This window comes from Haliotis cracherodii, unplaced genomic scaffold, assembly GCF_022045235.1.
Source record: "Haliotis cracherodii isolate W230 unplaced genomic scaffold, xgHalCrac1.p SCAF_3, whole genome shotgun sequence".
NCBI lineage: Eukaryota > Metazoa > Mollusca > Gastropoda > Lepetellida > Haliotidae > Haliotis > Haliotis cracherodii.
In genome coordinates this window covers 10,868,236-10,882,557 of record NW_027266286.1, presented here as the reverse complement: position 1 = coordinate 10,882,557, position 14,322 = coordinate 10,868,236, and the positions used below count along the sequence as shown (strand labels likewise).

At 38.7% G+C, this 14,322-nt stretch overlaps 1 pseudogene; it reads right to left on the bottom strand.

The window, feature by feature from the left end:
• Positions 1 to 2,878: 2,878 nt before the first annotated feature.
• Positions 2,879 to 11,346, bottom strand: LOC139475218 (complement C1q-like protein 4; annotated as a pseudogene).
• Between the last annotated feature and the right edge of the window lie 2,976 nt (positions 11,347 to 14,322).

Here is a 14,322-nt window from a genome sequence, read left to right as displayed (position 1 = left end):
TTCACTTGGAGATACTGATTAGTAATACTGCCTTCAGTCATGTGTGGCATTGTTCTTCCCAGGTGTTTTATTAGTTCAGTGCCCCGTGGGGACCCGGGGAAGAATGCGTCCCCAGTGCCAAATTACTGGTCGTAATAGGCGACCGAATTGGTCTTCCCGTGAAGATTCGGGTTAGAATTGATCTTCAGCAACCCATGTCTGTCGTAAGAGGCTATTGTTGAGATCGGTCATTTTTCTAAGAGGTAACTTTGTTCTTTAAATTAGCTGTACTACATACACACTTGCAATGTCTGTCAGATATAGCGGTTTGGTATACTGATGTTAAAACACCATATTGTACACGAGTTCATTGTGCCACAGAACGTACCCTCATCAGGGAACATTTCACTTGACGTCTACATCTAAAATATAATGTCGTCCAATTTACTACGTCATCAAGTTATTCTATCGTGAAATAAACCACGCTACATTCTTTATTGTTCTTTGTGATTTATCGCGTAGCTTTCTTATATAACCATTTAAATGGTGAATAATACCTACACGCTAAAAAAACATTTAGTAATACCAGTTTTGTCAGTTGGTCATTTTGAAGTTGTGTACATGCTTGAAAACAAGTGTTGCGACGCATTGTCACTGTGACTTACTGTTTGTTTGTTGTTTTTTGTTTGTTTGTTACCACTTCGAGTTTGTGTCTACGAAGTCAACGTGCCCAACCAACAGATCCAGTTGATCCAGAATGACAAGCATAGATTTATGCAGGAAATCCTGGGGACATCCGAGCCGACCAGTCCTTGTTTAATCCTTTAATGCCGAGCGCCAGACAGGGACACAACAAATCTTTTACCGTCTTTTGGTATGACGCCGTCAGGAAATCAGCCATCGACTTTCAGAACTCCACTACACCACGGAGGCGGTCTTGAAACTCTGAAACTCTGGCTGACAACTGTGTATCACTGAAACTGTAGAACCTGCGTGGGTGGCTGGCAACTTATACTATAGAACCTGTACAGGTCTTGTTGACCTCGGTTGTCCTGATCAGCAACGTTTTGTGTTTTTAATAATCTGTTCCACAATTCGTAGTAAGTAATATCAAAGATTCCTGGTACATAATTATGAATCCGGCAACAATATCAACTATTTAAAGGATTGACGCTGAATTCCAGCTTTATGGCAAAAATATGTGAAACGTTCAAGGCATAGATATTGGTCAATGCTGGATGCCTATGAGCAAACTCACCATTTGTTTGGTCTTCTATCGCTGAATGGACATGTAAACTATTACCAAATCTACGTTATATTTCAGGTGGTAGAATGGTTTAAGCGTTTTATGTAAAGCCACATTGCTGAAAATCTTGGTCACGCCTACATCCCACCCCACCCCTTTTGATTTATCCTATTATGAATTTGATAAATGCTGTAATCTGTTTGATCAATCAAAGATTCCAAATCACAATAAACACCTCTGATTGAAACAGTTGAAACGGGGCGCATCAAGGCGGATGTTAATACTTCCAGAGAGATCCTTCTTTCTTAATCATTGACGAAAGGCATTTATAAAAATTCATTTGTACAATTATAGAATACAAAATGCAGACTTATGGTGACATCCATATTGAAAGAGTCTTTTATATAATATATATAATATAGATATAGATATAGAAAGAGTGTAATTCAAATTTAATAACATCTTTACATTAGGCGTTTTTTCTATCTATGACTGTGATATCATAATTCTTGCCTCTCAGTAGCAGTGTTGCGTCATAATAGTGATTTGTGATTTTGGAACCCTGCATGACTTGCTTCATTTTTCTTAGAGGTAACTTTGTTTCTAAAAGTAGCTGTCTGTCATATATAGGGTATATTGATGTTAAAACACCATGCTGTACACGAGTTCATTGTGCCACAGAAGGTACCCTCATCATAAACGTGGCAAGTATAATGAGAATGAGCCTAATATTTTATTGTTTACCACCACGTTAAAATATTCGAATGTAAGATGCTATTTTTCGTTAGTTTTTTTTGTTAGAGTTAACACTTCGCTTCACACTGATTGTGCAGCCTCTGCAACGAAAATACGTTTAAACAATGAAAAATCCTCTCACCTGGCTTTTTGGCAAGGTGGATTTATACACTTAAATTGAAGTAAAAGATGGTTGCTTAAGTATGTGATCAGAATGTCTAAATCTTTTCTTTATCTTTTATTTGATGGGGTATATTTATAGTCTAATGTCCTCATTTGGTTGAGTTACATGTAAGCCTTGAGTTTCGCGATCTAATATAAAAGAAAACACTATAATCTCACGCCAATCGAAACAAGTTCGACCCTGTTCGGCACCCAGCTTTAGTAAATCCCTGATTCACTCACTCATTCACCAGGCGGGAAGTAAGTCACTTTCGAAAATCAATCCGTTGATTTACTATTGGATGTATTAACTGATTTCGGTCAATTGTAATGTTTTGTTTTGTTTTTGTTTGTTGTTTAACGCCACACTCAGCAATATTCCAGCTTTATGACGGCAGCCTGTACATAATCGAGTCTGGACCAGACAATCCAGTGATTGACATCATGAGCATCGATCCACGCAATTGGGATCGATGACATGCATCAACCAAGTCAGCGAGCCTGACCACCCGATCCCGTTAGTCGCCTTTTACGACAAGCATAGTCGCCTTTTACGGCAAGCATGGGTTGCTGTCATTTGAAATGTAAAGTACACACAAATGAGCGGTAAATCAATATCAGTTGGTACTCTTGATAATGAAGGAGCCATTTGCAAGATTGTAGACATTGTGGTTGTGATTGAGACAGTACACAGTTCGAAAGAGAGAACAAAGTGAAACCATTTTATTTTACTTTTACTTGTAGACAGATGTTGAATCAGTCTTTTCTAAGCAGGAATCCAGAAAACTGCGACCACTCCCCTTGTCTTAATGGGGAGTTACCGTTTTCCCAAGTCTTCTTAACGAACACGTGGTCACCTTTGTTGATGTGAATGATAACACTCATTTAAACACTTCTCCAGGGTCTTGGAAGGTGGATACTTGCTTTCGCAGAGCCCTGGGCCAACAGTGAGAAGTCAGATCCACCTGAACCAACTGTTTGTAACTGCATGGAACTGATAGTAACCTGCAAATGAAAAGAGCATTGAACATATTCCTCATCTCTAAATTTCACTAAAAACTACCATACCTTGAAAATTCATATATGTTTCCTTTCTTTTGTGTTTCAATTGCCTTTAAGGCAACAAGACAATGAGTTGCAAGGAAAAGTAGGGAGGGTTTGATACTCTCAGGGTTCAAAGCTGAAACGGTGTTCTCAGAGACACCATAACCGCTACAGTACAATTAACACCATACGAGGACGATGCATGTCTAGTAAAGTGCTCCTAGAAAGCCAGGTGTTGGATGCATAAAAAGGCCACAAGCCACTTTCCTCTTCAAAATCACGATTGGACCAGCAAAGGTCTGACCAACTGTCGGTTATCACCTTTATTGCTTGGTTGGCAAGAGTTTATTTCTTTATACTACCATGAATTTGGAATTTACTCGATTCTGATTGGTCAATCAGAGGCTATTAAATCACAATAAACCCCCTCTGATTAAAACTGCTGGTTTGACGGTCGCATCACAAGTTAATATTCATAGAATAGTACTATTTTCAGTCATTGTCGGTAGGCATATTTAAATAATCATATCTACAATTACAAAATGCACAGATGCGGTTACTAAAATATTCAAAGGATGTGTGGCAATACATTTCGTGCAGAAAAACACGACAGAAATCAACAAAGGGAATGTATTTACGTTTTGGAGACAACAGAGAGCTTGGAATTTTGGCGCTTTTCTATATACGACTGTGACGTCATATCTTTTGCGTCACAATGAGCGATATGACATCATAGTGGTGACGCGCGATGTAGAGCGAGAGACTTGCAAAGCTTGCTTTGTTTTCTTTAGGGATGCCCACCACATGTTAGCTTACCAAGTTGCCGTGCTTATATGCTTTAAATGCCTGTCATATGTTCGAGTGAAGTATAACGGTGTAAACAAACCATATTTTGTTCGGTGATTCCGTAATTCAGATCGATAACCCACTCAAAACACTGAACTCAACCCATGCCGCTTCACTCGGTATATTTGCTAACACCAAAGAGTTCGCGTTTTATTTAGTCATGGTAGAATGGAGATAAACATACTTTTTTTCAATGTAGAGCTAGGTTACCTGTAGATTTAACCCCGCTAAATTGAATTTGGAACCGAACGCACAGCGTGAGGTTTCAAATGTTAAATTTAGCGCGGTTAAATCTACAGGTAACCTAGATCTACATTGAAAACACAGTATGTTTATCTCTTAATTAACATGGAGATTTCATGAAAGAATTTGTGCTTTGGATGTATCCGATCATATTATATTTAAATGTTTATTAAGAGATCACTTCAATGAAACAACTATGGCCAGCTTCCACTTTCGTAGACGTCGCATATTGTCTCCTACAAATGAAGGTGCTACATAAGAAAATCATGGAATATTGAGTAGAGACTACTCAAAGTTGCAGTAATTAACTGATTTGCGTGTGGTATTGAAAAACTGAAAAGCTGTTTGTCTTATCATCAGAAGTATTCATGTGTATGCAATTATGGCGGATTTGATGATTTCCTTAAGTTATTGAACAAGGAATATCTTGACAAAATAACTCAAATATCACATCAGAGTAATATGTGTATTAGATACATGATATCTAATGGGGCACCTAACAGTTCTGGATATTAAACATCCCATTCTTACCTGAGACAGGGGCATGGAATACCCCAGATGTAGAGTTATACCCATCACCAACGTTTCCCTCAACGCTGCTAAATAGGATGGTGCTGCCAACACCAAAGGGGTGAGGTGCCCCAGAGTTCGAACTCTTTGGCAGCGTTGCCTTAAAGTATACCAAAGGAGCTGAAATGATATCAGAATATGTATTTTCGAGTGAGTTTTCAGTGAGTATGTACGGTTTTACAAAGCCTTTGTCAATATTCTGGCAATATCACATCAAGGTCGTCTTAAGGCTTCACAAATCTAATGTTTTTAGGTGATTTCGAAAACATTAAAGCATACCAGAAACCGATTGGCGATCCATGAAATATGGCTTCCTTTAAAGCTTCCGTGAACTCAAGTTCATGGGTAAAATGTGACAACGTAGTTCTGTGGCAACGTTTTGGTCAAACTATTGCTATGACGTCACGATTCCACTCATTGCAACTCAATGACATCTACAAATGAGCAGTTCCAGCATCAAAGGATTTCTAAATGAAAGTGAATGTTCTTTTGTCGTATGGTACAAGAAGCTACTCTATGTTTTTCCCTAAGCGTTTCCCAGGTTTGGTGTTTCTTCAGTAATCACCCTGAAGGACATGACATCAAAGATAGAAGCATAAACTGAAGAGATCTAGAAAACTGATCCTGATCTCAAACATGTCATGGTCCAGATGACAGGCGATGGCACACATGTGAGAAGAGTAACAAGTAACACACCTTGTTCTGATATATTGATGATTTCCTTAAGTTATTGAACAAGGAATAACTTCAAATATCATATCAGACTATTATTCGTATTAGATACATCATATTTAATTGGGTAACTTACAGTTCTGGACATTATCTTACCTGATACAGGGACATGGAATACCCAAGACGTAGTGTTATACCCATGACCAATGTCAGATGGACGTGTACGAACTGTTAGTAAAAGTGCCCGGAACTTAGAGTGACCTGAAATTTAAATTTCTTTGAAAGTATCCGACAATAGTATATCTATATATACATTACAAGATCATTGATAATAAAACAAATCTGGCTTGTCTTCACTTTCATAGATGTTGTAGAAAGTCTCCTGAATGTGCTATACAAGAGAGAAATGCGTAGTATTCATCAAAAGGCTGAATCATAAGATAATGAGTCGTGCCAACTCGAGGTTCCATTAATTAACAGATTTGAGTATAGTATTGAAAAATTATCAAGCAGTTTCTGTTATCATCAAAAGGATTCATGTATAAATAATTATGTCGGATTTGATGATTTCCTAATTTATTGAACAAGAAATGACCAGACATAATAACTTCAAATGTGATTTAAGGATTGACTGTGTTGTTTTCGGTTCATGGAGGTATGAACCGAAAATCGAAAAACCGATGTACAAACTGTATGAATCAACGTAGCGGATTGTTACAAAAGTTTCCACATCAGTTTTTCGATTCATACCTGAATGAACCGAAAGAAATACACAGTCAATCCTTATAATTAAATTCGACAACGAAAACATGTTATATCTACAATAGTTTAACCATAAACATTTGTATGTATGAAGGCAGACAAAAATGACGAGATTGATAAAAATTCCAGGTGCAGGAAGACATACGTGTCGTTACATGAATCAGTTGATTGTTTAATTTATGCACATACTTTGACAGGCCTACAAACTCAGTAGCCAATCAAAGGAGAGTAGGATCAAAACAAAGTTCACAGAACCTGTCAATCAAGGCAAGAGGCAAGAAGAGCTGCAACGAACCCGAAAAAATATGTCCGGGAAAAGGCGGCTGTTTCAAATGACATGGTCAGTTACCACAAGATTCAAACATAAGTTCCCCGAGAACGGGAAGACAGACATTGAAAATGCCATTAGAAATGAAACCCGAAGACGTGAAAGTTGTGGAACCGAGGCGAGCGGGGGATAAAGCAGTCGAGCGAGCCTGCACGTTTGCTGTTTCATTCCATCGCGGAATTCAACGGGTAGGTTGGACAAGGAGCATGCATGAATTTCGCTAAATCTCCTTAGTATGCCGATACACGTTAGCAGAAAGGGAAAAATGATGAGTGATTGTTCTGAGAGAATCACGACACGGTTAATGTTGCGTGTATTTCTGTAGGGGAACATACTATTGCAATTGTTGTTGTGTCTTGTTCAATGCAAGAGGACATTAAGTATGTCTGGTGTTCAGGGATGATAGGCATACCACCACCAAGGGAACATTACTCTGAAGGTGAAGCTCTCAAATGATCCAGGAATATGCTGATAAAATTATGTTTGGTGTCCACCATTATCCACTGCTTAACATCCCAGTGAAGAATTATGTAATTGATGAGCTAATTCTTCTTAGATTGGCCTAAATGTCCTTGCGAGAAATGCGATCAATGGAACATTATAGCTGGTCAAGTAACTCTCCTTTCACACTGTGATGAGCTGATACGTTGTATCTATAGTCGTTGAGTACTGTACAAGGTGTGAGAGGACGAAGACTGGAAATTGTTGAAGTGGACAGCCCTGTCACGTCGTGATGAGGCGCTCGGAAAACTGCCTTAAGGGGATCCTTGTTTCTGAGACTCAGTCAAAAGTGTAAATTTTTATGGATCACGTTCAACAAATATCATCATCACATCACCTCTAATTATGTTTTAACATCTGATGCCCATGCATTGTTCAATACGGAAAATCCCTCGTTTCCCTCCCTATCTCCTTTATCTAACGGCTAATTATAATAAAGCACATTGTACCATACTTACACTGTAGTCCCTTCCAAGTGCCCTTTATGACTGCGATAGGAATCCTAAGGCAATTTAGCTATCACATAGAGAAAAACACACATGTCAGATGCTAGTCGACTCCCTAACCAAGCAAAAGAAAATGGACGATGACAGACATCTTGCTGGAGAAAAGTGACCATAATCTGAACGTTGTCTGAAATACAGGACTGAGAGTGACGGAGGCAAGACAGACCAAGGGGAAGTGTGTGTGCTCTGTTTTGCTCTTTGTTATTCATGTAGGTAACCAATGCTCCTACATTTTATTTACAAGTCACAGGCTAGGGTGACCTAAATTTTACACAATTTCTTGAATAGAGCCTGAAGGTTTACCTACGTTGGCACAATTGTATTTAGCAAGCCAGCATATCACCAGGGTCTGTTGAAGGGTGCATGAAGACTCGGGTTCGAGTCCCGACATGGGTACAACGTATGAAGCCCATTTGTGGTGTCCCCCGCCGTAATAGTGTTGGAATATTGCCTAAAGCGGCGTAAAACCATACTCACAAACTCATAAAACTCATAAGAAATATCTACTTTTATCAGAGTCCATTTTACAATTCCGACAGTTTCATAAGCAGGTGTTTGTGAACCCGTAATAATACCAGCGTTGGCGACAATGTGAGGTTTCCTTCCCAACTGTTGGCACCCGTCATAAACACATACAACGTCAAGCTGCTCATCTCAAAGAAATACAAGGGGCGCTGCAAATTATATATTTGATTTATATACAAAAATGTTGCAATTAATTTTGAATGCATTACTGTGGATATGTGTAAAACACATTGACCAGATAATTATGATAAATTGAGTCTATATTGATATCATTAGAGATTTTAGCCATGTTGACCGTCATCATGGATTTTCGACCATCGGGGGGCTCTGCAGAGGTGGACCCATATCCAGAAACCGCCCACTTGGAGGGCAACTGTGAAGCAGGATGACAGATAACATATGATATTTATACGGTGGATGATACTGTACACCAGTGAACAACATTTGATACAATCGCTAATGATTTCCACACAGATGCATGATGTTAAAACCGATAGCTGGCAACAGATGACGGGACATAATATCCTTCTCATTTACAATCGTTTGAAAGTGTGAGGCGTTTACGAAATGGACTGCACATGTTTCAACTCTTGCTATGTCAACAGCTAAAATGGTTACAGCTATAGGTAAACGTAATTATAAATTAGATGGATATAATCTGTAATAAGCTGGCAAGTCGAATTAAGAGATAAACATACTGTGTTTTCAATGTAGAGCTAGGTTGCCTGTAGATTTGGTGATTGGAACAACGTTCTTGATTCTTCACACAGTATAACCAAACTGTATAACATTCAACTCGAGTACGTAAATTCAGCAAATCCAAAAGATCTCTGCACTGCCTGACATCGGTAAAGTGCCGGTATTGTAAGTTTGCTACTTTTCTACATTAATCGTAATATCGAAGCACCCGAATGTGGCAAGTCAAGTAAGCACCCTTGTTTGAAATCTAAATGGCCAATACATTTTATCATTAGAAAGTATATATCCTAACGGTGATAGACAATAGGCGTTTATGTCGAGGTACACATTCATTTAGAATTTTCCGTGAAAATATTATATATATTTACTGAAAAAAAATCCCGATGAAATTTTCAGTACTTTTTACGTCAAAACAAAATTGACGGAAGTGGTCGTGATTAGATCAAACGCAGACTTTTTCAAAGATAATGTTACAATACGAATGACAGTTGGTATTGATGAAAAGCCGGTTCCGTCAATATAAGTTTCAGTGTCAGTGTTCTTTAAATAGTGATAGACACGTGGTCTTCAGCAACCCATGCTTGCTAACCGAATCGGGTGGTCAGGTTCGCAGACTTGGATGATGTCATTATATACCAATTGCGTGGATCGATGCTCCTGATGTCAATCACTGAATTATCTGACCCAGACTCGAATATTTTCGAAACTATTGTAGAATTACATCTAGATAATTATGTTATTTCCCTGTCAATTTGCTATCATTGTTTAAGACGCTCGATGAAGCTGGTGGGACAACGTGGGAATATAGTGTCGAAAACAGTCTATTCCAGCATGGTATCGGAGTGTCACTCAGGACAGTGGGTGTGTCAAAGTGTGTATTTTTAGCATTAATCAGAAGATTTTATGACTGCTTGTGTCAGGTTGGTACAGTTGATATATCTTCAAAATGATTTTATTATGTATATTTTTCATTACTAAATGATCGTTGACAACATTTACTGTCAGTCGGTAAGTCTGCTGTTCATACCACCAGGATCGGAATGGTTCCTAAAAGAACTCTTTCCAATTCTATGTGAAAAACATCAAGTTTAAGGCACCGCCCGTTCATATGTTTCTACGTTATATGGCAAGACTGCTTACACAGTTGTCAATCCTATAGACTATAGTCTTCCAAGAGGTGAACACGTTGCCCGTTGTAACTTCTTTCATTCCGACGAATATACACCCAAGCTCACAATCGCATAATTGGAATAAGCCCTCAAGAAATCAACAGTTGCTTTCGTTAAGTATTGATTCATCCCATGTCACAACAGCAGTGATGGAGGCAGGGGCAGCTGACAGAAACATATCGCCATAACGTTCTGAAACTGGTCCTAGTTATTCAATTCAGCATTATGTTCATGAACAACCAATGAGCAACTATTTTTGTCAGTCGACCATTTTGACGTTGCATACTTAATTGAAACCAGTGTGTAAAAAGTGAGTGAGTTAAAATTGTACATCGCATCTGCAATATTGCAGCCATATTGCGATCAGTGTGTAAAGACTCACTGTCAGTGTGAACTACTGAGGCATAACAATTACAAAGTGAAAATTAATTGTTCAGTTACTAACTCATCCACTCTCTCATTCACGTTGTGGGTAATAAATCATTTTCAAAAATCCATGCACTATTGTCTTCAGGTGACTGATTCCGTACATTTGAAATGTATAGTGTACGACAAATCAATAAAGGTGTGTACTCTTGATAATTTGAAACCATTTGTAACATGCTGGTGGACACTGTTTATACTAATGATTGATACAGTATATAGCTTAAGAGAGACACAGGAAATCCATTTAATGGTACTTTATTTTAGACACATGTTGAATCAGTCTTTTCAGTGTTCCCGTTCGCCGGTAATTACCAGTCTTTTACTGGTGAAATTAAGCTTGGACCGGTAATTCATGTGACTGCCAGTCCCGGTGGACCGGCAAAGAAAGTACCTTAGAAATCTTTGCCTTTGAACAAAACGTTGGCGATATTCATAACTATATGTTTCTAATGAAGTCAGCTTGTCTGTTATCATAAGGGTTTCCGCTTGTTTATTTTTAGTGCAAGCAAATCACATTTTGCTTTGCTTCGAGGTGAACTATATATTTGTAGCAATTTTGGCTTGGAATATTTTCATAAAAAGGAGAATTATGTGACTGAATTTTATATAAATGTCCTGTCAATTGAACGAAGTTACTTCAGAGATGACGTCATTGCATTTAACATGATGGTATAAGAATTAAAACCAGGTAGTTTTCCTACTTTTTTTATTTGCTAATAGTTGGGGCTGACAAAAAATAGGGGGGACTGGTAATGTTTAGAGTTGCAGTCCTGGTGGACTGGTCGTTTCAAAAGTTAACGGGAGAACTGAGTCTTTTCTAAGCAGGTATCCAAAAAACTGCGACCACAGCCCCTATCTTAATTGGGTGTTACCGTTGTCGTAGGTCTTGACGACAACGTGGTCACCCGTGTTGCCAGGAAAGGAAGCACTCATGGTGATGCTGTCATAGGCGCTAGGAACGGTTTCAATTGCTTTCCGAGAACCCTGTGCAACCAGCTCGAAATCGGAATTACCTGCACGAGTTGTTTGTAAAATTGTCCTCAACTGACAGTAACCTGAAAATGTAAATTGTATTTTCCCCTGTATCTAAATTTCAATACACACTGTTGTTAACGCATAACTGATTTTTCCTTTAGCAGTTTATGTGACACAATGTACTGAGATGTGTCGGAAAATTGGCGTGATGTGATGTTGTAGGGTCCAAAGCTTAAACGATGTTCCCAGAAACGGCGTTACCACAACACAGTCACCCGATTACCTGACATGCAAAGGTTATGCACTTAGCTCGTAGAAAGTCACACGTTGGATACATGTCACGGTTGGACCGAACACGGTCTGACAAAATACCGGTTATCATCTTTGGTACTTGGTTGTCCAGAGTGATTATATTTATTGTAATGACATCAACATGAATATTTGATGAAAGATATGATGTTTTTAAAGTAGCTGACCACGTTGCATTAATCTAATCACAACAAAAACATTCCAGTAAGACAATATGGCTGCATTCGAATTCTGCTTTCATAAACGTTGAAGTGTTACTGTCTCCCACTCATAATTCCAGACAAATGGTGATATATATGTATGATTTGATACACTTACAACTACTTACAACTTGCTTACCATTATAAAAGACAGGTGAAAAGTCTCAATTAAATTATTGAACAAGGAATGACGTAACTAAATATACTGAAATGTCACATAGCCCTTGGTAAAACTGGAATTAGATACATGGCATCTGATAAGAGAATGATGAGTAACCATTGTGGATATGAAAGAATCCCATTCTCACCTGATACAGGTACAGTGAATACCCCAGATGTAGGGTTATGCCCACGACCAATGTTTGCCTCAATGCTGCTAAATGGGATGATGTTGCCAACACCAAAGTGTTAAGATTTCACGGATACGGGTTTCGAACTCTTTGGCAAAGATGCTTTAAAGTATACCAAAGGAGCTGAAACAATATCAGCATACGCGTTTGCGAGTGAGTTGTCAGTGAGTAAATGAGTACGGTTTAACAACGCCATTGTCAATATTACATCAATTTTACCGATTGGACACCCAAAATGGACTTTTGGCATTGTACCAATGTAAATCAAAGCCGAATCGTCAGCATGAGGAGAGAATGTTTTAAGCACTAGGTTGTCCAATCGGTCCTTTTTAAACTTTTTAGCCCTAATTAGGTCCAAATGTAATAAACGTGATGCTGAACTTTCATTTGTGCCCTGAAGTTGTACAGAAGTCTGCGTAACGAAAACAATGCATTATTACACGATACAAAGTGATTCTACAATACCCATATCTATGATGTAATGGAAAGGTTTTGTTTGTTTGTGTGTTGTCTAACGTCGCACCTAGCGATATTCCAGCTGTACGTCGGCGGTCTGTGAATAGTCGAGCTAGGACCAGACAATCCAATTATTTATATCATGAGATTTGGTCCACGCAATTGGGATAAGATGACATTTACCAACAAAGTCAGCCAAACTGACCATCCGATCCCGTTAGTCGCCTTTTGAGACAAGGGTGTGTTGCTAAAGACCCATTCTAATCCGAATCATCAAGGTAAACTTAACTCAGCATTATTCTGTAATCTTGGCTCAGAGTGACACTAGAAACTATCCACAAAATTTATGACAAGCGATTATTTTCCAAAAGTCATTGTTTCCTTCATGCCAGGTACTATTCAAGCTGCTCCAGCCCTCTGCATTTCACAACGTTTGCGTTTGAGGTACAGTCGAGCATGGTCTCTCTAATGAGATTTCAAAGAACGTCACATGACTCTTGTTCAAAACTTGTTGATCAATGTTACGACATTCAAGGCCCTAAGAAAGCATTCCAGCAGTTTTAAGAGAGATATGTAGAGGGCAATTCCAAATTTGATGTATCAGTGACAACAATTATGTCCGATGCAAGTCCCTATTGTACTTGTTTTTTAACATTGTACCATATGTTCCCCTGTTTTCGTTCAGATGAACATTTGGCTGGCTTTGCATGTGTTGGTGACATGTTTCACCGGTAGGGCAGACTACGCTCACCTGTTCCCGAACATCTGACATTATCACTATTTAATAATGTTTCATAAGCACATGATTATGATATAGTCAGCATCCATCTTCCCGAGGCAAGAGAGTTAACTGACTTTAAAAATCCAGTTTCCACCCTTGCCGAACTAGGCTGGTATTATGGAGTTACAGTTTGGCTGGACTAACCATTCTATCCATCGTCCAATCAAAATCGTGCAACGAAATCAAAATCCGGCTCGTAATCTGTCATGCAGATTTCGGTCGATTGTAGGATTTACAAAGCAAGTGCATCGCCAACTGGTTTGATTTGACGCACTTCGCGATGTAAGACCCGTTTCATCACAATATAGATCTTGATTATAGATCCGATTGTCCTGTCTGGGCGCCGCCGTTTTGTTTTAAACAAATGCAAGTGATACGAGAGGTAGAATCTGATTGGTCCATAGGAGAGGCATAGAAGGGACATAATTCGTAATATCCACTACTGGCGCTACGATCGAGCCCAGAAATTCCAGCCTAGTTCGGCAAGGGTGGAAACTGGACTTTTGTGTCAGAATCGGAATCAGATTTCTTAAGATTAAAGAGTGGTATATTTTCTTTTTTTTTATACCCAGTAGTAACAACAGGTGGCTCAGTCATAACGGTACAATACATTCATCATATTAATATTCTATTTTCATACGCACACACTTGCGTTCAAATGGTCTGGTATACACAGATATAGTCAAATATGAAACATAAAAGAAAAAAACATTAAAGAAGCGATAAAATATTTCCTATCTTCTTGAGAAAACAACCCATATTGCCATTGAAGCATTGGAGGTGGAAAAAGACGAATGGAGTTTGGAAAGAGTGTACCATTTCTACGCATGCGTAGATT